Genomic DNA, 23177 nt, shown 5'->3' with positions numbered 1-23177 from the left:
GTGTTTTGATTTTGATTTTGGATCTGGATTGTTATTTTTTTTTTTTAAAAGATGAAAAGATTTTAAAAACAACTAAAATAATGTAATTTATACAATCCAAAACCCAAAATTTGGATTTAAAATCTGAATTCCAAACCACGAAAAGATCAGAACCGTGACTCGGAATTACCCGGATCTCCTCAGGAGGTTAGAACCACGACTCAGATTTACCCGGATTCACAAAATTTGGGTGGATTCAGATTTCTGGATAACCGAACCGCACATCTCTTAACTCTCAAGTGTAACATGTATAAGTGGTTCTACTCTGTAGCATAATGTGTATGAGGGGTTCTTCTGTGGCATAATGTGTATAAGAGACTCTACTGTGGTGTAACATGTATAAGGGGTACTACTGTGTGGTGTAATGTGACTAACGGACACTACTGTGTGGTGTAATGTGAATAACGGGCACTACTGTGTGGTGTAATGTGAATAATGGACACTACTGTGTGGTGTAATGTGACTAATGGACATTACTGTGGTGTAACATGTATAAGGGGTACTACTGTGTAGTGTAATGTGAATAACAGACACTACTGTGTGGTTTAATGTGAATAACAGATGCTACTATGTGATGTTATGTGAATAATGGCCACTAATGTGTGGTGTATTGTGAATAATGGACACTACTGTGTGGTGTAATGTGAATAATGGACACTACTGAGGTGTAACATGTAAAAGGGGTACTACTGTGTGGTGTAATGTGAATAACAGATGCTACTATGTGGTGTTATGTGAATAATGGCCACTACTGTGTGGTGTATTGTGAATAATGGACACTACTGTGTGGTGTAATGTGAATAATGGACACTACTGAGGTGTAACATGTAAAAGGGGTACTACTGTGTGGTGTAATGTGAATAACAGACACTACTGTGTGGTGTTATGTGAATGATGGACACTACTGTATGGTGTAATGTGAATAACAGACACTACTGTGTGGTGTAATGTGAATAATGGACACTACTGTGTGGTGTAGTGTGACTAATGGACACTACTGTGTGGTGTAATGTGCAATGTGCAGAGTATTTGTGCCGTAGCTCTGTCACTTACTTTAACCAGCCAGCTCACTGTAGCCTTTGGCCAATATTGGTGAAAAGTTGAGAACAATATTGTGAGCTGTAAGGTGGTCAAAATTGACTGGAAATTAATGGTATTGAGCTTTATATTACTCTAGGACCAAAAATGGCCCAAATTATGTGATTTTAACTTTTTTTGTAAATTTTTGAAAAAAATACAAAACCAAAAGCAGTCACTGCATTTTGGCAAAACCAAACAACTAATTAAAACCAAAACCAGCAAAAATGGTCCAGCTCACATCTCTAGTGTAAAGACAGTTGCCAGGCGTCTTTTGGATAGTACAAAGTTGCATGGCACCAATCATGAACTTTGAAAATGTGAGGATGCCCCATCACAACCCAGTTCCACCTCCGCAGATGTAAGTGTGGATGCGATCAACTCAACATCACTCATACTTGATTGTACCCATTTTTTGAGCATTTGCAGTGCAAATTCATGCAAGATACACTCCACAAATGGGCATCTGATCAATTTTGATATATTGGTTTTATTATATCAGCTGTGTCCCTGTTATCTAATGACAGCCAGTTTAATTTTATATGTTTTATAAAAATATGTGAAAGCAGTGAAAACTCATATAATCCTTATGCATTTTTTTATGAGTATGGGATGTAGTCATAATCCCGGCTGTCGGGAGGCCAACGCTCAGAATGCTGGTGCCGGAATACTGACACCAGCCAGATTGTCGGTGCCAGGATCCCGATCAATGGCATTGTGACCGCCGGCATCCCTACAGTAAGTAGTGGGCTTAGGGTGAGGTTAGGGTTTGGAACTAGGGGGGGAGGGTTAGGTTTAGGCTTTGGAGGGGTGGCTAGGGTTAGGCACTAGGTGAGAGGGATAGGTTTAGGCAATGGGGAGGGAGGGTTAGGGATAGGGTTAGGATCAGTGGTGGCTCCAGAGGTGGGGCTGCAGCACAATCCAAAATTCAAATAGGGGAACCACACCAACTGCCATTTCAAATGCTACCAAACAAGGAAAGCTGGGACTCACTAGCAATTGGTCTGGCTCCCCTATTAGAATTTTATACTGTGCTGCAGCCCCACCCCTGGAGCCACCACTAGTGAGGATACCTACTAACAGGCAGCGGTTAAAGTGGGCAGGAACAGGATGGAACTGAGTTCCGTCACCTCTAATGGTAGTTCCTGCACAGAAGTCCCACAGACAGAGAGCCACTGTCTGTCTGCCTAGGGAGTCTCAATTTCAGATAAACAAGCATATAGGTAAGGAAAGAATAAAGAAAAGTCAATACATAGGGGATGCAAGAAAAGATTAGGCATCCAAGTGACATAGACTAATTTGTGGGGGCCCCATAAAAAAACTCAGAGGCATGGTAGAAAAATAACACTGATGATATAGAACTTTTTTTCCTTTTTAAGTGATCTAACATTGTAGTCTCAGCTGATGGCAGGAGTGCTAAATAAAGCATCTAAAATGTATTTCACACTGTCATAGCCCCCCGACATTCAGCTTACAGTTTCCTATACACAATAGTGTGTGTGTAAAGAACAGTTTTCAAACTTGTTTTGGCCTGTCAGACTAGCGTGGCGGGGGGTGGGGAGTAGAAGGCGGGTGAGATGAGTTCCACAACCTCTCCAGGACCACTTTAAGCCATGCCAACAGGTGTCAGTATCCTAACCCTGTCGGGATGCCAGCATCAGGATTCTCACCGCCAGGATCCTGAGCACAGGCATCCAGTACCCACCGCCTTGATATGTTCAGATGCACTTGCATATGTTATGAAAATGCAAGAAGTAAGCATCTTTCCCTATTTATTCAATTACATTGTTAATTTCAATGTGGTTCCCAATGTATTTTATTTTATATTTTCAGTTAATTGTTGCCAGGCTAGCTGGCAGGGCCCAGAAGTCTGGCATGTGCTCTCTCAAATATGCTATCTCTGTCTGAGCATTGCCAGTAGATAAATGTCAGGGTCAATGGTGCAGACATGCACTGCTATGATCCTCAGTCCCTTCTGAATCTGCTGGGTTACCTAGGCATATCACAAGTTGCTAGGCCTGGTCTCATTGATTTCTGTCACCTTGTCTGTAGCTGAGGTGCTGACTACTGCTTGGATACTGACCTTGCCTGTTACTCATCTGCCATGACCTCTGAGTGCATATTGACCTTGTACACAAGGGTGCCAAGAGGGGGGTGGAGCGGGTACTAACTACCCAAGCCCATGTTTACCAAAGGAGCCCGGGACACCCCCTCCCTCTTACATCACATCAACCCAGCACACACTTCAGTGTGCTGGGCTGCACTGGGAGACTGCTCGCAGCTGCTAAGCAGCAGCCACAGTAGTCTCCTATGCCTGTGGGATGATCGATCAAACTGATCGCTCCCCCCACTGGCTGTGTGCTGTGCTTAGGGGCTCACAGCTCCCCCCTCCCAGCAGTGCTGCAAATTGTTTTGTTTCCTAAGGGGGTGTGGTCACACCTTCCACAATAAGGCCACACCCCCTTCACCCAGGCCTGGCACTGCTGTTGGCATGCCTGCTTGTACATTACACACCAGTTCTGACACCTGACTGGATATTGAATTATCTGCAAGCTACCCTTTGTCCTTCCTGTTGGAAATTATGTGTGTGCAGGTATTATATAGTCACACACCAGTGGATGACTCAAACTATGAAAAGCCCAGTTACTTAGCCAGTGTTGTTGGTTTATTGATAGATAACAGGTACAGCAGTACTAACTAAGTGTACACTGGTAATGGAGTGAAGCTTGAATGGAGCAGGGTCATATACAGGTCACCAGCCGGTGATTGTATGCTGCTTGCAGGTAGTGGTGCAGGATGCACCACTCTATGTAGGTATACATTCTATGTAAGTATACACTGGGGTCTCTCTGGAGCTAACTGGAAGACATCTGTCTTTCACTGTGATACACTCACATAGTACTAAAATGCCTCTGGTTCCATTATAGTACTTTGGACAAGCTGAATGGTAGTTGTCCATTGAATCCACCAGAGCATCCTAGTGAATTTGTTCTCATTACCTACAGTATCTCACCACAGTTTACCTCTGTCAATTATGTCAGTCTCCGATATATCTTGAGCCAATGTCAGAACTGGTACAAACCTCTATTAACACGTGTTAAATCATATATAGGAAAGTGGCCTGCTATGGTGGAAAGACATGTATAGCTGATTCTAGAGGACTCATTTCATTGTCTAACATTTGACATCACATTGCCTGCTTGAACAAAGCCTAGGTGGCCAGAAAGAAGAGTGCATTAGATATCATAATATTCTCCAACCTGGTCTTTTTTTGAATAGGCAACATGCTGTCTGCTGTATTTTCCATTAAGGCCCGAAAAATATTTAAAACTTATTTGTGGATTTATTTCCAAGTATTAGTTAGTTCAGTATATTTTGTAGAATTGTATTTGTAATAGTATATTGTATAATGAGTAATCCCTTTTCTAACAAATATTTTGCAGATTCTAAAATGGTTTATTTATGTATCATTCCTTGCAGGTTGCTATCCTATTTCAGGGGGGGCATATAAAAAAAAGAGCGTAACATAAAATATGTTCATAACAGCTCTTTAGCTGTTTGTTTTAATACTCTTAATTATAGAAAAACCTAGCCCAACAACAGACTTGTGATTCTCCTTTTCTCTGAAACACAATTAGTTTCCATTCATTTCCCCTTGATACTGTGAGAAGAAAGAAAAAAACTATCTTTGGGAGCATTACTGCTGAGGGGGTTCAATTAAAATGTCTTTACTGAAACTTATCTGACAGTAAAACCACACGCACAGAGACACATAAACTAAGCTCGGCATTCACTCTGCCTGTACATCCATGTCTAAGTCTTAGCTGGCTGCTATCCAAAATACTCGAAAAACCCATTAAGGCTATTAGAGAAATTATTTCTTTTCCTTTAGAGCTTGGGTAAATTTCACAGTTATCATTTCAGGAGGGAATGAATTGGGACTATATCTATCTAGGGGATGACTGGTGCTTCAGTGGAAATTAAGTCGATATACCGCAGCAGCAGCTAAATTAATCACTGCATGCATATACAAGAATCTGTCATTGGATGGCAGTGTAATATAACAGTTGTGCTAAATAGGGCAGCCAAAAATGTGATGTGAATTTGTCAGTGCAGTCAACAGTTCCTAACAATTATGAGGTTTATTTGGAACCAGAACAACTCTTCTCTGAGCTTTTCCTCTCAATTAGACATAGAAACTAGTGTTTTTCGTGTATGTTATCTGTCTCGTCAATGTCTATGGCAGTGCGCAAAATCCATTTGCCTGTGCATAAAAGATTGTCTTTCTAATGTCTGCCTTGTATATTTGTTCTCCTGAAGGTTGCAAAACAGGAACTATGGGAAAATAGTCTTCATTTAACAAACTGGGCAAGCTCTCAAAAGACAACTGGGTGTCTGTTTCTTGGCTTTATATTAGCTGCAGAGACACTGACACTCAGGAGGAAATGCTGCTGTATTTGAGATAGTACTATGTTGCTTCTGAGAATATCAAAGCACACAGCTGTAGTGTAGTTTCATTATATGAAGAGTTATATATTTGTGCATTCGTCCTTGAAATTAACACTAGCCGAGAAATGTGTAGAATTCAGGATGAGTGAACTTGTACTGTATCATAATAGTTAAGGTTCTGCGTAAGAAATCATTAAGAGAGAAGGTTTAGTACATATCTGTGACAGAGTAAAATGTTATCTTAGACAAAAATAATGTCTGCCCAAAAGAAAATAACACAATTGTGTAGATAACAAGAAGATTTGTTACAGTGTGCCGTGGAATGCAAACAAATGAGCTAACATTAATTAATGTTTTATGTAATAATATATATTTTTTTAATTTTCAAAAAAGTCTGCACTTTTTCTGCCTCTACCCTTATTTGTTGGTATTTATTATTATTATTATTTATTATTATTATCCTTTATTTATATGGCGCCACAAGTGTTCCGCAGCACCTTACATAGTACATAGAACTAATAAGTGAATAAGAAACAAGTATCTTACAGTACATTACAGTGCAGGACAAGGACACGATTTATATACATTGCTGCAATAGTGATTAAAGCACTCACAATAAGCAGCAGGGAGTTGGCAGAGACGTGTTAGGTGCCCTTATGGGGAGTAAAGAGTAGAAGAAAACACAAGAGAAGCACATGAGGGAAGAGAAGAGGTCCCTGCTCGTGAGAGCTTACATTCTAAAGAATTTCACATTTAATACAATTGATATCTATATGTAAATAACAGGAAATGTAAAAGGTAAGCAAAGTTATAGTAGTGATGGAATAAAACAATAAATAGACATGGACCCTTAAATTATGTTTTATTAGTTCCTACCAGTTAGATACATCAGATGTGGTTCTGAATGAAAGAAGAGAGGGATCTAATTCCTATTGTCTTCAATTACTAATGATATTAATGATATTAAGTATGGAGGTCAACATTTTTCTTGTTTCTATTACAGTTTTCTATGGATTTTGACCATTTATATCAAGATGTGTTAGGGGTTGTGGCAATAGGGCTTCTGCTCAATTTGCCATAGAAGTACAACTGCTTTCCTTTTATTTAATGTATAAATGAATGTCCAGGGAGTTTTATGCTCCCTCCAACCTCTTGCATAAGAGTTATTTAGGATCATTTATAAAAAAAATATATGCAATGCAATTGGTGTTTAGAGATTTTGTGCTCTTTTTGTGCACATTATCTATGAGAAAGGGCGTAGATAGGGGCCGTGCTCTGTTGAATTGGAGGAGTGCAATAAAATTTATGGGCAACTCTTGCCAAGTGCAAAGTAATCATGAGTGTTTCTATTGTTGTATTCACAAGGAAATGTATATGTGAATACCAACAATATATACAGTGGCGGCTCCAGGGGTGGGGCTGCAGCGCAAAATTCAAATAGGAGGGCCCCACCTCTGGAGCCACCACTGTATATACATATATTTATACATAAAAGTAAATTTTAGCTGGCACTCCACGGTTTAACACATATACTTGCCCTGGTGCCATCTGAGGTATAGTAACTTTACATACAGGGAAGAAATAATGCTGCTCTCAAGGGGCTTGAAATCAAGAAGACTAGTGAAACAGCAGTGTACTTGTTTGACAATTCAGTCCATGAAGACTTTTATCAAGAACGGTTCTTGATAAAAGTCTTCACTGTCTGAAACGTCGAACAAGTACACTGCTGTGCCATGAGTCTTCTTGATTTCAAGCTCGAGTGCCGCTGTTTGTCTTCCCTGTACATGTGTGTGTGTGTGTGTGTATATATATATATATATATATATATATATATATAACTATATCAGGATACAATCTTTTAAACAAGATACAGGGGTGCAGCTTTTTCTGGTGCAGTTACAAGGAACTTTAAAATCCTTTGGCAGGATATAGATGTATTAGCTTAAGAAAACAACCGTGCAGAGCGGCATATTTTTGATTGTGTCATAAATGACCATAGTACTGTAGCTTTGCCATCAAATAATAACTTAAATCTAATAACACTTCAGACATAATGTTCAATATTACATCATAATGTACTGTTTTTCTAACAGAGACAATGATAACTCTGCATCTAGATATATAGGAAGTCATAATGTTGACAAACTATATCAAGATTTCCACTTGAGGGCTGAAGTAGAATGTCTGCTACATGAGCTTGCACAATGTAAATTATGTGAAAGCATGCCCAGATGCACACATATGCACCTACTGTATCCAGATTAGTATGATTCTTACACAAGGGTTAGATGTACTAACCAAATGTGAGGATACAGGGTTCTCTCAATCACCCAGACACCGAGCAGATGAAACCAAAGTGATGGTTTATTTTTCCACAGCACACAGAAATAGATAATATGTCAGGACAAGCGGTAATTATAGTGAACAGGCAATAAACAGGTAGCAGTCCGGACAGAGACAGTCCCAGTAGAGTATAACGTCCCAGAACAATTCCACGAAATAGCTAGAGACCCTCAGTCCTCACAGTAGAAACTATCACTGATCACACAGCAGTGAATAGCGTATAAATCCACTCAATCATTTCCAGGATCCCGTACAGTAGAATCTCTGTAATCTCTCTTTCTCTACTGGTATCTTTCCATCACTGTTCAAGCATACAGTGATCACTCCAATTTTGAAAAAACAAAATTCTGACCCTCTCTCTCAAATTATCATCCTATCTCCCAGCTACCTTGCAAACTCCAAGCTACTGGAGAGACTTGCCTACACGCGCCTCACACACTTTCTTAACACACACAACTTATTGCACCCACTTCAGTCAGGCTTTCGTTCCCAACACTCGACTGAGACAGCACTGACTAAGGTAGTAAATGATCTGGTCACTGCCAAGACTAAAGGCCATTATTCACTTCTAAGTCTTCTAGATCCCTCTGCTGCCTTTGACACTGTTGACCACTCTCTTCTCATATAAACATTACAATTCCTAGGTCTTCAAGACACAGCCCTTTCTTGGTTCTCATCCTACCTATCTAATCGCTCTTTCACTGTTCGCTTTTCTGATTCTACCTCCACTTCGCTACCTCTATCAGTTGGAGTACCACAAGGCTCAGTATTAGGTCATATGCTTTTCTCAATATATACCACCTCTCTTGGAAAACTAATCAGCTCTTTTGGTTTTCAGTATCATCTGTACGCGGAGGATACTCAAATTTATCTATTTTCCCCAGATTTGTCACCATCTGTGCTGGTCCGTGTCACTGAATGTCTCTCTGCCATTTCATCTTGGATGTCATCTCACCACCTCAAACTTAATATATCCAAAACAGAATTAATTATTTTTCCACCGGTCAATAGTAGTTACCAACCTGATCTGTCTATTACTGTTGACAACTCGACAATCAACCCCACACCACAAGCTCGCTGCCTAGGTGTCATCCTTGACTCTGAACTGTCTTTTGTTCCCCACATTCAATCTGTCTTTAAATCCTGTTACATACATCGAAAAAACATAGCCAAAATTTGACCATATCTCATGCAAGACAATGCAAAAACTCTAATACATGCACTCATTATTTTCTGCATTGACTATTGCAATAGTCTCCTTATTGGTCTTCCCAAAAACAGGCTCTCCCCACTACAACCCATTTTGAATGTAGCTGCAATGTTGATCTTTCTCACCAAACGCTCAGTGTCTGTTGATCCACTCTGTGAGTCCCTTCATTGGCTGCCGGTCTTCTACCGTATACAATTTAAAATACTTACACTCACACATAAAGCTATTAACCAAAATACACCAACATACATCTCTTCACTTATCTCAAAATATCTTCCAACCCGACATCTCCGCTCTGCACAAGATCTGCGTCTCTCATCCCCGCGCATTACTTGTTCCCATGCACGGTTACAGGACTTTTTGTGGGCTGCGCCCACCCTGTGGAATGCAATCCCATGCACATTAAGACTTTCCACTAGTTTCCAAACATTCAAGCATTCTCTGAAAACTCACCTCTTCAGACAAGCTTATCAGATTCCAGGACCGCCCACCTAACCTTTTATAGCTCCCTATCTAACTCTCTTCTTATAGAAAACACCTATCACATCTTCTCTTTCTTCAATTTAACATCCTCCTAACCCTAGGCCAACTTTTCAGTGTGATTGGATTATACATCCCAACAAGAACATATGCAAACGGGCTGGACCAATTTGCAATATGTAGCACCTATCCTTGTGTATCAACACCTATTTCCTTATAGATTGTAAGCTTGCGAGCAGGGCCCTCTTACCCTTATGTATGTCTTTTATGTACGTATGTCTTTTACAACCCAGTATAGTATTAATGTTGATTCAAATTGTAAAGCGCAACGGAATTTGCTGCGCTATATAAGAAACTGATAATAAATAAATAATAAATAATGTACTAAGCCTTGGAGAGAGAGAAAGTAGATGGAGATAAAGTACCAACCAATCTGCTCCTGTCACTTTGAAGGCTTTGGGGTAGATATATTATAATAGCTCTTCCTTCTTCACCTCTTCACCGAGGCAAAGAAGAAAGCAGTACCAACAAAATGTTTAAACATGTAACCTGTCGGAATGGAGGAGTGAAAAATCCCCCTATGGCGATCCCTGTCAGACCCCATAGCACATCAGCCTAGTGCTGATGCGTTGTCTCACCTCCCGGATGCCTACAGTCTGCATGTGTGAGATCTCGCAAGCATCACAAGATCTCCCATGGGAATTGGTATGAAATACCGCCAGCCGTGTGGCCGGTGGTTCGATTCCCGGTAGCGCCTGGCCGACATCAGCAGAGTTCCCGGCAGCGGAAGCCCGACAGCGCTGGAAATCCCGATCGTGGATTGGTAAGTACGAACTAACCTAACCTAACCCCCTAACCCTCCTTAGGGGTGCCTAACCCTAACCTCCCCCCCAAGTGCCTAACTCTAATCTCCCGTCTAAGTGCCTAACCCTAACCCCCCTTCCCCCCTGCCTAAACCTAAGTCCCCCAGGGGGTGCCTAACCCTATGTCCCCCCGGGGGTGCCTAACCCTAACCCTCCCTCCCCCTAGCCTAACCCTAGCCCTCCCGGGGGGGTGCCTAACCCTAAGTCCCCCCCGGGAGCCCTAAACCTAACCCTCCCCTCTTGCGGCTGTCCGCTCGCGGTGCCTGGCATCCCTTCAATTGGGATGCCGGGCGCCTGTCTCCCGGCACTGGGGAAATGTCAGGCATCTACATCTAGACGCCCTCACCGTGATATGACAGTCGGGAAGCCGGCTGCTGGTATTAAGGCAGCTGGCTTTCCGATTGTATACCCTCCCATGCCCCGTGCATAGCCCAGATCCCAGCAGCCACCGCAGCCAGGAACAGTGCTGTGCATGTGGCAACAACGGCTGTAGCTGTCAGAATGGTCAGTGCCACTGACTGTTTGTACCTTAGCTTACACATCGGCACACTTTCTTCTTGATAGGAGCGCCGAGAATTACAGGGATGCATAGCGCTCCGATCATTTCAAACACATCTTTACATTAATAAAGTACATGGGTGAGAAGTGGTATCAGCGCACATATTGTGAGCTGATACCACTAAACATCATAAGACAAATAACACATCTCCCCTTGTGTTTGAGAAATGACAGTTAGGAGCTGATTGTTTTTTTGTTACTTTATCCCTCACCAAGGCTTAGTACATCTACCCCTAATGTACTGTATGCCCACATGCACCAGGAATGTAAAATAAGCTTTCCAGCATCAAATTATAGATATCATTGAAATCTAGACATAGGGCTGTATCCAATTAGAAGCAAAAAGTCAGTTTGGCGATACTTTTTCGCCGATGACGTCATTTTCGCCGGTTTCAACTTATCCCATATTTAATTGTAGCATCTTTTCGCCGCGGTGCGAAAATGCAATGCAATGTAATAGGCAAAACAGTTTCGCCTATGAATAGCCAGCAGAAAAAAGTACAAAATTGGGGTTTGGGGGTACAAGTAAAAAAAAAACACCCAGCACCCATGGGACAGCCTTTCTAAGGATAACTGTTTCAAAAAATGTTTAACAAAAACTTCTGGACACCCCAAAAAAGTACTTTGATTGTGGGGATGAAAAGTCCAAAGTTGGGGTACAAAGATAGAATCTAGCAAAATAGTCTCCAGGGGGGTCCCCAAGTGGTTGCGGCAGGTGGATTATTAAAAATTTTTAAAACTGCACATTTGCAACTTCAAAATATGCTAGTACCCATGTACCCCAAATTTGATGGGACTAGTTATTTTCACAAAGAAAACCCTCCAAAATGCTACTCTTCACCAATTTTTTAAAGACGCAAAATAGCACCTATTGAGACCATCTAAAGTGGCCAAATACCTTCTGCAGGGCTATTTGCGGGTACCCAGAGTGGTCCCCCATGTCAGTGCATCTTTTGGGAGTGTCAGGCTGATTTCCCCAAAACTAATAGAACTTTTCGCCGATTTCAGTTTTGCCGGATCCCGTTTTCGCTGATTTGGAATTGAATACGGGGATAAGCGGGGATGAGCGCAATGCTTATTCGCACCAAAAACCAGTGATGATGGCGAAAAGTCCGGCAACTGACTTTTCGCTTTTAGTTAGATACGGGCCATTGACTGCAAATAAACTCCTCTCATTTGGTTTAATGACTCTCTTTTCTGTCACATTATGTTTTGTAAGCCTTTATGTATTAAAACAGACCTGTCACTAGAAGTGAGCAGCATGGATGGTGTAATGGTTAGCATTACTGTCTTACAACACTGAGGTCTTTCTTGAGTTCAATTGCCACCAAGGCCCTATCTGTGAAAACTTTCTGGTAGGCATAGATTGTAAATTCCACTGGGACAGAGGCTTATTTGAATGACCAAACATTATTTGCATAGAATATGTGTGAGCTATATATATAACTGGTAATAAACAAAAAAATAATCAAAGTCCTCTAGTGCACTGTTCATTATGTAGATCAAAATACACTGTTATACGTGCAGAAAGGGAGTGACCACACAGAAAACAACAGGAAGTTTTCAGTCTGAGCAGTTATACTCTCCACCCACACATCCAGAATAGAGGTGGCCATGGGTTGGTGCATGTGTCTGAGACACAACTGTCACCTCCATAGTTGCCATCACCATTCATCCAAAGGAGATTTGGGCACTTTGTTCCTGCCCCATTACAGAGTACCATGCAAAAAAGACAAAAAAGAGCACTAGTGTACTTGGTGACAGACATATATTAACTTTAAACACAATAAAACACTTAAAATATATATATGGAGTATAATTAAGTAGTAAAGGAAAATAAAAATATAATTCTAGAGCTCATGTTAACATGTTAGCCACCACTAAAATACAGGGGACCACTATACATTTTTCCCCCTGTATTATAAATCCAGCACAGGCTCTACAGAGCTTGGGGCTGGCTATGCTTCTGTGGGAGGGGGCATGTCATTTTTTATATAATTTAGAGTCACTTATTTATTTTAACCGACAGAATCCCCCACAGATCTCACTGATCTGTGAAGGCTTCTGTATAACTTGCACCTTTTAATGCTAGTGCCATTAAATGTAAAAGGTGTGAGTTTACATAGGAAATACTCTCACACATTCACATAGTGTAGTAGCCTCGAGCTCAACTTGCACTTTCAAAAATGCGAGAAGGTGTGAGTTGGATTTTAACTAAAACTCAGACCCTATTACATTTGGCCCATGATGTCTGTTTGGACTTGTTGTTGAAACTGTATTGCCACCTGCAACCTAGGATTTCTAGTTTACCAGGAACCAAGAGAATCTCTTCTTCACCTGGTTGGGTAGGAGTGGTGATCGTTTTAGCTGACCACTTACATGGGGACACCAATATATGTGGTTTTATATGCTCTTAAAGTGTTATGAAATGTGATTGTAATGTTTGAATACATTGCTCTATATATTAATGGTATCCTACTTTTCTTTTTGAGATAACAAGATTATAAGGAGTCTACTGGGTGAAAGTACACACAACATTGGACTTCTCCAAGGTGGAATTGTCATTAAAACAAAAAGAAGGATGAAGGATTTACAAAACCACTGTGTATACACTTAATTACAGAGTAAGACTCTTATTATTATGTTTCCTTTTTATATACTGTGTGTGACATATAGGAATATATTTTTCCCTAAAACTAATAGCGCCATACACTAGCCACAACTTTTTGTATATGAGTGTCATCCTTTAATAAAATGGTGAGCCTGATTCAGCAGTGCACGATTATCGGGAATCTGTACTTGTACAGGACTCATTCTGCACATGTGCAGAACGGGTCTGTAATCCCGCAGGCAGTCCGGCAGCAGACTGTCAGTGATTGATAGTCTGCTGCCATTTCTTGGAGGGGAGTGGGTGATAGTGGCCTCCATTTCACAAAACGGAGGCTTGTCATTGCCATTGGGGGTGAGTTAAGAGGATCTCAGACGGCTAATGGATATTTCCTGGCCTCTTTTGTACATCTGTGGTAGCTGGCTTGTGTTACCCCATAGGTCACTTAGCTTGCCATTGGCATTGTAGATGATCCAATTCTGCAGCCTTGGATGGAGCTTGGGTCAGTAATGCATGCAGGAGGCTTGACACCTCCTGCTGCCTTACCATATGAGTGCTATATTAGTGCTGTTGCAGCTGATACCATGTTAACAGCTGCGATAGCAAATGTGTCTGCAGTTGAATCACCCCCAGTGTCTGGAATGTAACCATAAGCTATGCTTCCTAATGGACTATGGGGGCTTCCTTCGGATGGATGTTGGGTTTGCAGTTTGGAAGAGCATTCAGATATAAAATATATGCAATCTTTGTTTTCTCAACTTCCTGATTTATCTGATGAGTGACATTTTGGTATGAATTAATGTGTACTTATATAATAGTCCCTCTGTAACTCTGCCAGGTTTCACTGCATAAAATTACTGCCTTTCATTCAGCAAGACAATAAAAAGTGTTGTTGGCAAAAGCTGGCTGAAGCCACAGACTGCAAAACATTCATATAGCATATATCAAGTGTAGGGGCATTGCATTCTGTTTACTAGTTTTCTTAATTCTCTTATCATTGTATATGTCTGCAGAAAACAAAAAGGATCAGTGGGAGAGGGTTATACTATGCTTTTAGAAACATCCCAATTTGGGATAGTTCAGGGCCCTGGCTAGTTACTAGATAAATATACTCATATGTAAAGAAAATCAGTGAGCAGTTTAGAAATAAACAGGCAACAATAGGTGTGTCTAAATAAAAGAAGTGCGAGCAAAATTATATAACAGGATAGATACTGTTGTTGGTGCTCCTGTTAGCGATAAAAACAAAATAAGACAAAACCTTATTTTCGCATTGAATGCAAAGAGAAATAAAGAACAGAGGGCCCGATTCAAACCCGCTCACAAGGCTGCGTTAGCCTGCCGAGGTTTGCAATGTGCGCATGTGTATGCTTCACAGTGCACGTACTAGTCCATGTGATCGGGAAACGTTCGCTCACTGCGCATAGACACCTCAGTAGATTGAGTGACAGGATGAGCCATTTATGGGTGGTGACAGGGGATGGTTGATGGAAACGGGGGTGTGGTGGTGCGAACGCAGGCGTGTCTGAGCATCTTAACGCTGTTTCAGAGGCGTGCATAATTAAGGTGCAGTGTCATAATACATGTCACATGGCTGCATTACACACTGAAGCACTTGCAGTGCTTGCCGTAGGGTATAGTCACTCGCAAGTGCTACGTATGCATTCGATGTTACCGATTGTTGCATACACTTCCTGGAGATGACGCGGGAAAGTGGGCGTCTTAAGACTGGCTCCACACACTCCAAGACATAGTGGGTGTGCTAATGCCTTGCCATGCAATCACAGAATTTGCATACTTTGGCTGCGTCCAAACGCATATAGCGAGTGGGTCTGAATTGGGGCCAAAGTTCACAGGGCTAAAGAGAATTCTATAATTCATGATAATGACTGGACTCGGAAAAACCAACAACAGTTGAGACAAGTGACTCGGATAAAGAAACGGAGTAAATGTTTCATCATTTGGGAGATGCATATTCAGTGCAAATCCAAATAATGTAATTAGAGACCCCGATTTGTTATTATAAAGATACAACAAGATAACATGACCGTGAACATGACTCAGATGGATATACAATACAGTACTTGATCTTACAATGCAATGGAAAGAGCAAATACAAAAAGGGCTGACAGATTTAGCTAAAAGGTTTAATAACTATGAGAGAACTGGGACGTTATCTGTAGTTCAAACAGACTATGATAAAGGCAAAATAATTGTCTGTGTGTTTTTCACTTGAGCTCGTGAGAGATGTACAGTTATAGCAAAAATGAACCCTAACTTGAGAATCTAAGTAGTTGGAGAAACATCTCTGATGGGATAGGCAGAATGTGAGAACTGGGGTGTGTCATCGATCTCAGACTGAGGAGGACCAGATATGGAGTCATTCACATCAGGTGTCAGATCTAAATTAATAATGTTAACCGCATTGTAAATGTACGGCCCCACTTTTGTCACTTTTTGGTGATTGAGTCTACAACTATATAAGTTTGTTCCAAAAAAGACTTAAACGCCAAATCATGTTAATGCTGTACTGTATAAAGATGCAGATGAGTATAAAAAAAATAGTTTCTATAGTGATCCATATGAAGATTACCATATAAAAGATTGCTCTATTAAACTGTCTATCATGTATTTCAGTTTGCTTTATAATAATTATTAGTTACACTAAAATATTTGTCTCTTTTTTTTCAAAACATCTTGTTTTATTTACTCAGACACAGTATATTGTATAATTACACTGTCTTCGTAAAAACCAAATGACATTGGCGGATAATGCATTTTCTGTATTCTTAGTGTTTATTTTGTTGACTTCCAGAAACATTTAACCAATAGGATATGACCCATCTTCTAATTTCACATCGTTGTAAGTAAATCTGATCATCCTTGAAAGGAAAATCTAAATGTCCCAAAAAATCAATGATTCCCGGTGGCTACATTCATAAAACTTTAAAAAGCAGCTCACAAATAGCTTAACCTTCCTAACTGTAGGCATGCCTTGTACTATGATGGGCTTTTACTAACTGTAATAAGAGCCTGTGCAGCACTAACAAATAAAGTGTATCAATCATATGCAAATACATTATTTTTGTTGAAAAGTGATATGTACATTTATAGTTTAATTTGAAAGGAAAACAACCCAGTTCTTCTGCAAGACTTTAAGGTGATGCTTTTGCTTCACAGAATTATTTCCTCTAGATTTTGCTATCTACTGTGCAGACACATGAGGCCTGATTCCAAGATTTACTTAGTGCCAATATTTTCACAGACTCCAGGGGCAAACACAGGATTCTTATCGGGGGGGGGGGTCTCCATATATATATATATATATATATATATATATATATATATATATATGATGTGCAGGCTCGGTTCTACTCGGTTCTGTTCGTTTTTTTTTACCGAATCTTATTGGCTATCCAAAACTCGTGACAGCTGATACCTAACAAGATTCGGTAAAAAAAACCGAACGGAACCGAGTAGAACCGAGCCTGCACATAATATATATATACATATACTGTATATGTACATTTATATATATGTATATGTGTGTATGCATACATACATACACACACGCATATCGATATACATACATATATACACACACATATAAACATACACACACACAAATATATACATATACATATGTTACACATACCTTACATGCACACACATATACACACACACATATGTCACATATACATTACAAACAAACTTACCTTGCAGCAGATCTGATCAGGACAGGACCTAGCAGGCTGGCACCATGTTCTTAAGCCCTGCCCGCTCATGGGTCAACAGGAGGGGCCGAATGACTAGATTGTAATGAAATCTTGTCATATTGGCTCCGCCTCCTCCATATTTACCCACGAATAGTGGCAATTTGCCATGAGGGGGTGGGGCCTGCACTCCAGTCTGCACACATGGTGCCTGCACTCCAGTCTGTTAGGGGGAGTTTCTGGGTACTCAGAACTTCCCCCCCTGCACGCGCTACTGGATTTATCTACAAAAGCCACACTACACACATGCATCAATTGTTTGGTAATTACGCTCACACAGAGGAATCATGTGCAAAGTTAGTGACATGTAGTCAGCATTTGGGGGAGGTAACGGGGGGTGGCTTGGCACAGACAGTGTAATTGCTAGCATTACTGCCTCAGAGCACTGAGGTTGTGCGTTCAATTCCCACTATGGCCCTAAATATACTGGTAGGTTAATTGGCTGCCAACAAAAAAATAACCCTAGTGTGTATGTGTGTGTGAATATGATAGGGAACATAGATTGTAAGCTCCACTGGGGCAGGAACTGATGTGAATGGCCAAATATTATCTGTAAAGTGCTGCGGAATATGTGTGTGCTATATAAATAACTGGAAATAAATAAATAAATGCAGGCATGTTGGGACAGTTTAAACGCTGTTTCATAGGCGTGCATAAAATACACATTGTGATCTCCTTCACAGCATGAGAGCTCTCTGCATGTCAGGGGAAACGTAGTGTTTGGGACAGTCACACTTGACTCAGAAGTTGTGTAGCTGCCCAATCTGTGTCGATGTTCCAGATGTTTATGCTGCTATATGTCGGTGGACGGATATGAGAAGGCAGCAGGGGCATCCCTATGCTCAGGTAAGATTTGGAAATATTAGCAGATTTTCGCAAATGCAATCAGTGAGAGATGGCAGCTAAGATTGCATTAGCATTTAACAAATTAAATATTCAGGGTCCCATTTATTTGAATGGTACATGTGTACAGCAATATCTACATGGTCTACTTTAGTGGGCCTGAAAACATAAAAAGCATTGAAGATCTTTGGAGTTTGAATTTCTTTTCTTGAAGGTTCTTACACCTGCATACAAAGATATACACATTATTATTTGATAACTTGATGGGTAGAAGATATTAGTTTTTAGAAACATTAGTTGTAGATGAAGACCCCAACATTACTGTATTGTACACATCCAGCAACACTGATTCTTCCATAGAGATGACCCACTTGTTGGTAGCAGGCGTGTAGGCAAAGATATAGGGACACTAATAGGAAAAACAAAACTGTGTCTTCTCTGTACCACTGACCAGTATATACAGTAATAATCTGCAATTGCACCTGTATGCAAAAAATATTGTGCTGTGACTAATGCCTAGATGTAGACAGGAGTATAGAGCCACAATGAGGAGTTAAAAATGTTGCATGAAGCAGTGTGGTAATTTTCCCCCATTGGTGTATGAGGTCACTGTCACACTATTTTAAGTCTAAGGGATATTTATTATGTGGCAGTTCAAAACTTCTGTTTTCAATGGCTCTGGTCATGGGATATGAAATGTCATTAATATTAAATGCAAAACACACCTGGTATTGCATTTAATCTTATTGGCTACAACCTTCAACAAGTGTCAGCTTTCAAAGCCACACTTAGTAAATATAACCTTCAGTCTTCATTCTGAATGAAAACCATTATGAGAGGTACTCATGACAACTGACCATTCACATTGTCGGTTGTGAACTTATTGAGTAGCTTTACTGTCACCTACGATGACACTAGTTTTTTTGTTAAACTTTATTTGTTTTAGTTGTTTTAGGAATGAAAATTGCAAATATTGTTATTATAAATTGGTATCATCTGATTTCTCACTGACAGTTTCAGGCCTGTAACCTATAGTTGTCCTCATCATCCAAATGCCAGACTGGAACTTGTTTCTCTATGCCCCTACTTGTGTGCTCAGCAAGGTGCAGTTTGAAAAACAATTTGTCAAATAACACAGGAGAACACAGGTAATAGTGAATAGCATTTGACCAGATGATGGGAACTGCAGTTTGTGTTACTACTATTTAACACATAAAATACTAAACATATAACTAAAAAGCAGTAGAAGTGGGTTTCCACAGCAAAAGTCACTTTTTAGCTGACATCACATTGTGGCCAAACATCAATGCAATTCTTTTAAAATTACACATTTACTAAACTGTAATAATCTCTGATATTGTTCATAGCTGAAATATGCAGCCTATACTTTCCGTTACAAATATTCCACCTTTTAGGTTGTGAGTTTTATTTATTTTTTTCTATGAGAAATAATCCTGCAGGAGTGGGAAGACTAGAAAAAAACTATTTTTTTGTACAGATGTGTCCACATACATCTATCCTCCGTGCACTACAAGTTGCGTCACACAAAACGTGAGAGTACAGTGTGTCTCTGTAGCATCGAACATCTTTTTGTGCAACTTTTAAACTTCAAATGTATCTTATTTGCACAGCTGTGTGAATATAACACACAAGTAGCTTCTGCTGAATAAAATGATATGTGGCATGCTTATGTTCTGTGTGCAACTGCGGGTGTATGTGCACGTGAAATGCTACGTTACAGTGTCAGTGGTCCCAAATTATGCAGCTTTGCCTGCTTAGAAGTCATAAGTAGTGATTATCAAACTAGTATTATGAACCAGCCTTAAAGGTCAGAATTTTACAATAAATATATAAAAATGTAATTCACACAAGGCACATAGGTGTCACCGTGTGAGAGCCTGTTCAAACATGTTTGAGCTGAAATGTCTACAATGTTTAATATGTTTTAGCTTTTTCCATCATTCCAGTGAGCTTGAGCTTCAATATAAAAAAAAAACATGGTAATGTCCATTATGAAAATTAAATAAAGGTAAAAATACTATGAAATGAAGCTCAAAGAGACGGAAACGTTGTAATTTTCTTGTTTCTTTTAATATCTTTATTCTGTGAAATTCACACTTTAAGTTAATAACTTAGCACTTATAAAATTAACAACATAATGGCTGAAGTAAACACATATTTAGATATTTTGGAGTTTGGGTTGTCCAAAAGTTCAAGTTTGTTGTATGCTGTCAATTCAACAACATTTGTAACTAATTAGAACATTTCAAATGATCACATTGTATGTTCATGATCTGTGCTTGTTACCATTAGCAATATAAAACCCATATAGAAGTCAAAACTCACAAGTGATCTACTGGAGGTTCTATGAGATGTTATTAGTAATATAATTATACATCAGCAATCATTAAAAAAGATTGACAGATTCAGTTTTTTTCCCTGATTTAACAATTCTCCATTCCACCAATATGCGTCTATATATTGTTGATATGATTCACAGATCATCTTCATAATTTTAATAGTAATGGTCTGCAAAATGGCTGAATTAGTACCATGCACAAGCAAACTACAGGCCCGAGTGTTCAGCAATATCCAATATGTTGGACATCCTGATTCATTGATTCTGATCAGTTTTTGGTCGGAGTAGGCAAACAGTGAACCCCCATATATTGCCAAATTATTTACACAGTCATCTGCAAAATACAGAATTGCCTAATTTATTGTTGATGTATGGGTCACATTACTTGCACCTCTGTCCCTAATACATAAATAAATAAATAAATGAATGAATGCATAAAATAATACATAAATACAAGATTCACACATCTTTGCTGCAGTTGTGTCAAACAGTCCCTCTTGGGGTAGCTGTTCCCATTAAACTCTTCTAGCACTAGGCATCTTTATTGCATCTTTTTTTACCAAAAATGCATCAAAGTTACAATGTGATGACTGCTGACTAATTTGATATCTGACACTTGTACAGTATATCGCACTTAGGGGTAAATTTACTAAGAATCGAGTTTTGTCGAGAATGCAATCTCTGGTGAGTTTAGGCATGTTTCTCATCTTGCAAATTTATTAAAGACAAACTCAGGTGAGTTTAAGAGAGATTTCTAATTTTTCACTGAGAAACTCGGGTGAGATTGCAAACTCGATTAAACTTAACATTGGCCAAACTCGGAAGTACTTTTCATGAGAAAGATACAACTCGATAAATTTGCTAAGAAACAAGATTCCAATCTCGGGTGTAATTGTAGCAAACTCGCAGCTAATTAGAAGTTTCAAATAGACCACCTCCTGAGCTGCGAGTTTGCCGAAAACATACACAGATCAGTGTGATTTGTGTATGTTTCTGCATATAAATCCTCTCTAAAGTGTTAATTACATTTAAAAACTTATGTTGGGTCCCCCTCAAAAGACTTAACCAGCCCAGTGCTGGTTCCTAAAAATACGGGGGGGGGATGAGTAGGGGGACTCCATATTTTAGGAACCAGCACTGGGCTGCTCAGCCTGCCTGGTTTTAAAACTAGGTAGAAAAAATTGCGTAGGGGTCCCCCTATATTTAAAAACCAGCACCGATCTCAAATCCAGCTAAGGTGTAATGCCACAGCCAGGGGACCCTATCACCTGGTCTCCCCAGCCAAAGCATGCACACCCCCAAGCCAGTCAGCCCAAGGCGGTGATCTCAAGGGAGGTGGGGGGGTCCACCCTTTCCCAAGCATCCCAGGCTTAGTCTGAAGCCTGGGGCTCTTCCATGCACCTCTAGGCTGTGGGTACAAGGGTAATAGTATTATAAATAGTAAAAAACTATTCTTTTTACTGTGGAACTACAGGTGCCAGCATGCCTGCCCTTTGGCACTTGTGGAACAAGAAGTGCCAGCAGGCGGCCGGCACCCGTACCCCTGCTGTAAAAAAATAGTTAAAAAATCACAACACACACACTGTGATAAGTACAACTTTATTACATACACCTAAACTAGTGACAATAGCGCTTAGAAGTACACATAAATGAATGGCTACAATCCTGTAACAAATGTTTCTAGAAGAATCCACTGGTTGAATTATCGTAAATTCTTATTATTATGACAGGTGGAAAATCCCCTCATTAACGATCTCCTCCACATATGATTAGCATAGAAAAGAGAAAAAGTATATATAGTGTAATGCCATTTTAATGATTACATAGTACAACTCGAACAAAATTTAAAACATATAACTATTAAACATTTTTACTCTTAGAGATGTAATTGTTCTAAAACACATGGAATTCAGTCACTCTACTTCAGAGGTTAACCTTCAATGGCTGTAAGCAAGACTTTTACTGGCTGTCAGCACAACTGGAAATGGACAACTTCTACTTAAAGAAGATTGGGACTGCGATGAGCACCAGTTTTGCACAAAGTTATGTGAAAATTTATATGGGACAGTGGGAAAAGGACTTCATTTGGAGTCAACATTCCCACAGTGTGAACTTGTTGTCCTGGTCCTGATACATAGACAACGTCCCTTTTTTTTGGAGGGGTGGGAAAGAAACTTTGAAGGAATTCTACACTTATTTGAATACAAATGATTATAACACAGAGTTTACTTTTAAGAGTAATAAAGACAGTATCAATTTTTTAGATATATGTATTTTTATTGAAGGATATGAAACACAAACAAAAAACTTTTAAAAACCGAAAGATTCTTTTAGCTGTATCCAGTGGTCTATACCTGGTGGACAGCTAAGGAGACTCAGATGAAATTGCCCTCAGAATGAGGTGTATTTAGAACAAGCTGAAGAAATTCAGAAAAAAATTCTATCATGCGGGTATAAACTGGAGGAGCTTAGGAAAGTCATAGAGGTGGTAGAAATGATCCCTAAAGAGAATTTGTTATCCAAGAAGCATAAAGAAATTAAATCGAATACTTATGAGTGGGAATCTAGTACAAGT

The sequence above is a fragment of the Taudactylus pleione genome, unplaced genomic scaffold, assembly GCF_031769625.1.
Source record: "Taudactylus pleione unplaced genomic scaffold, aTauple2 ptg000309l, whole genome shotgun sequence".
Taxonomy (NCBI): Eukaryota; Metazoa; Chordata; class Amphibia; order Anura; family Myobatrachidae; genus Taudactylus; species Taudactylus pleione.
This window is presented reverse-complemented; position numbering follows the sequence as displayed.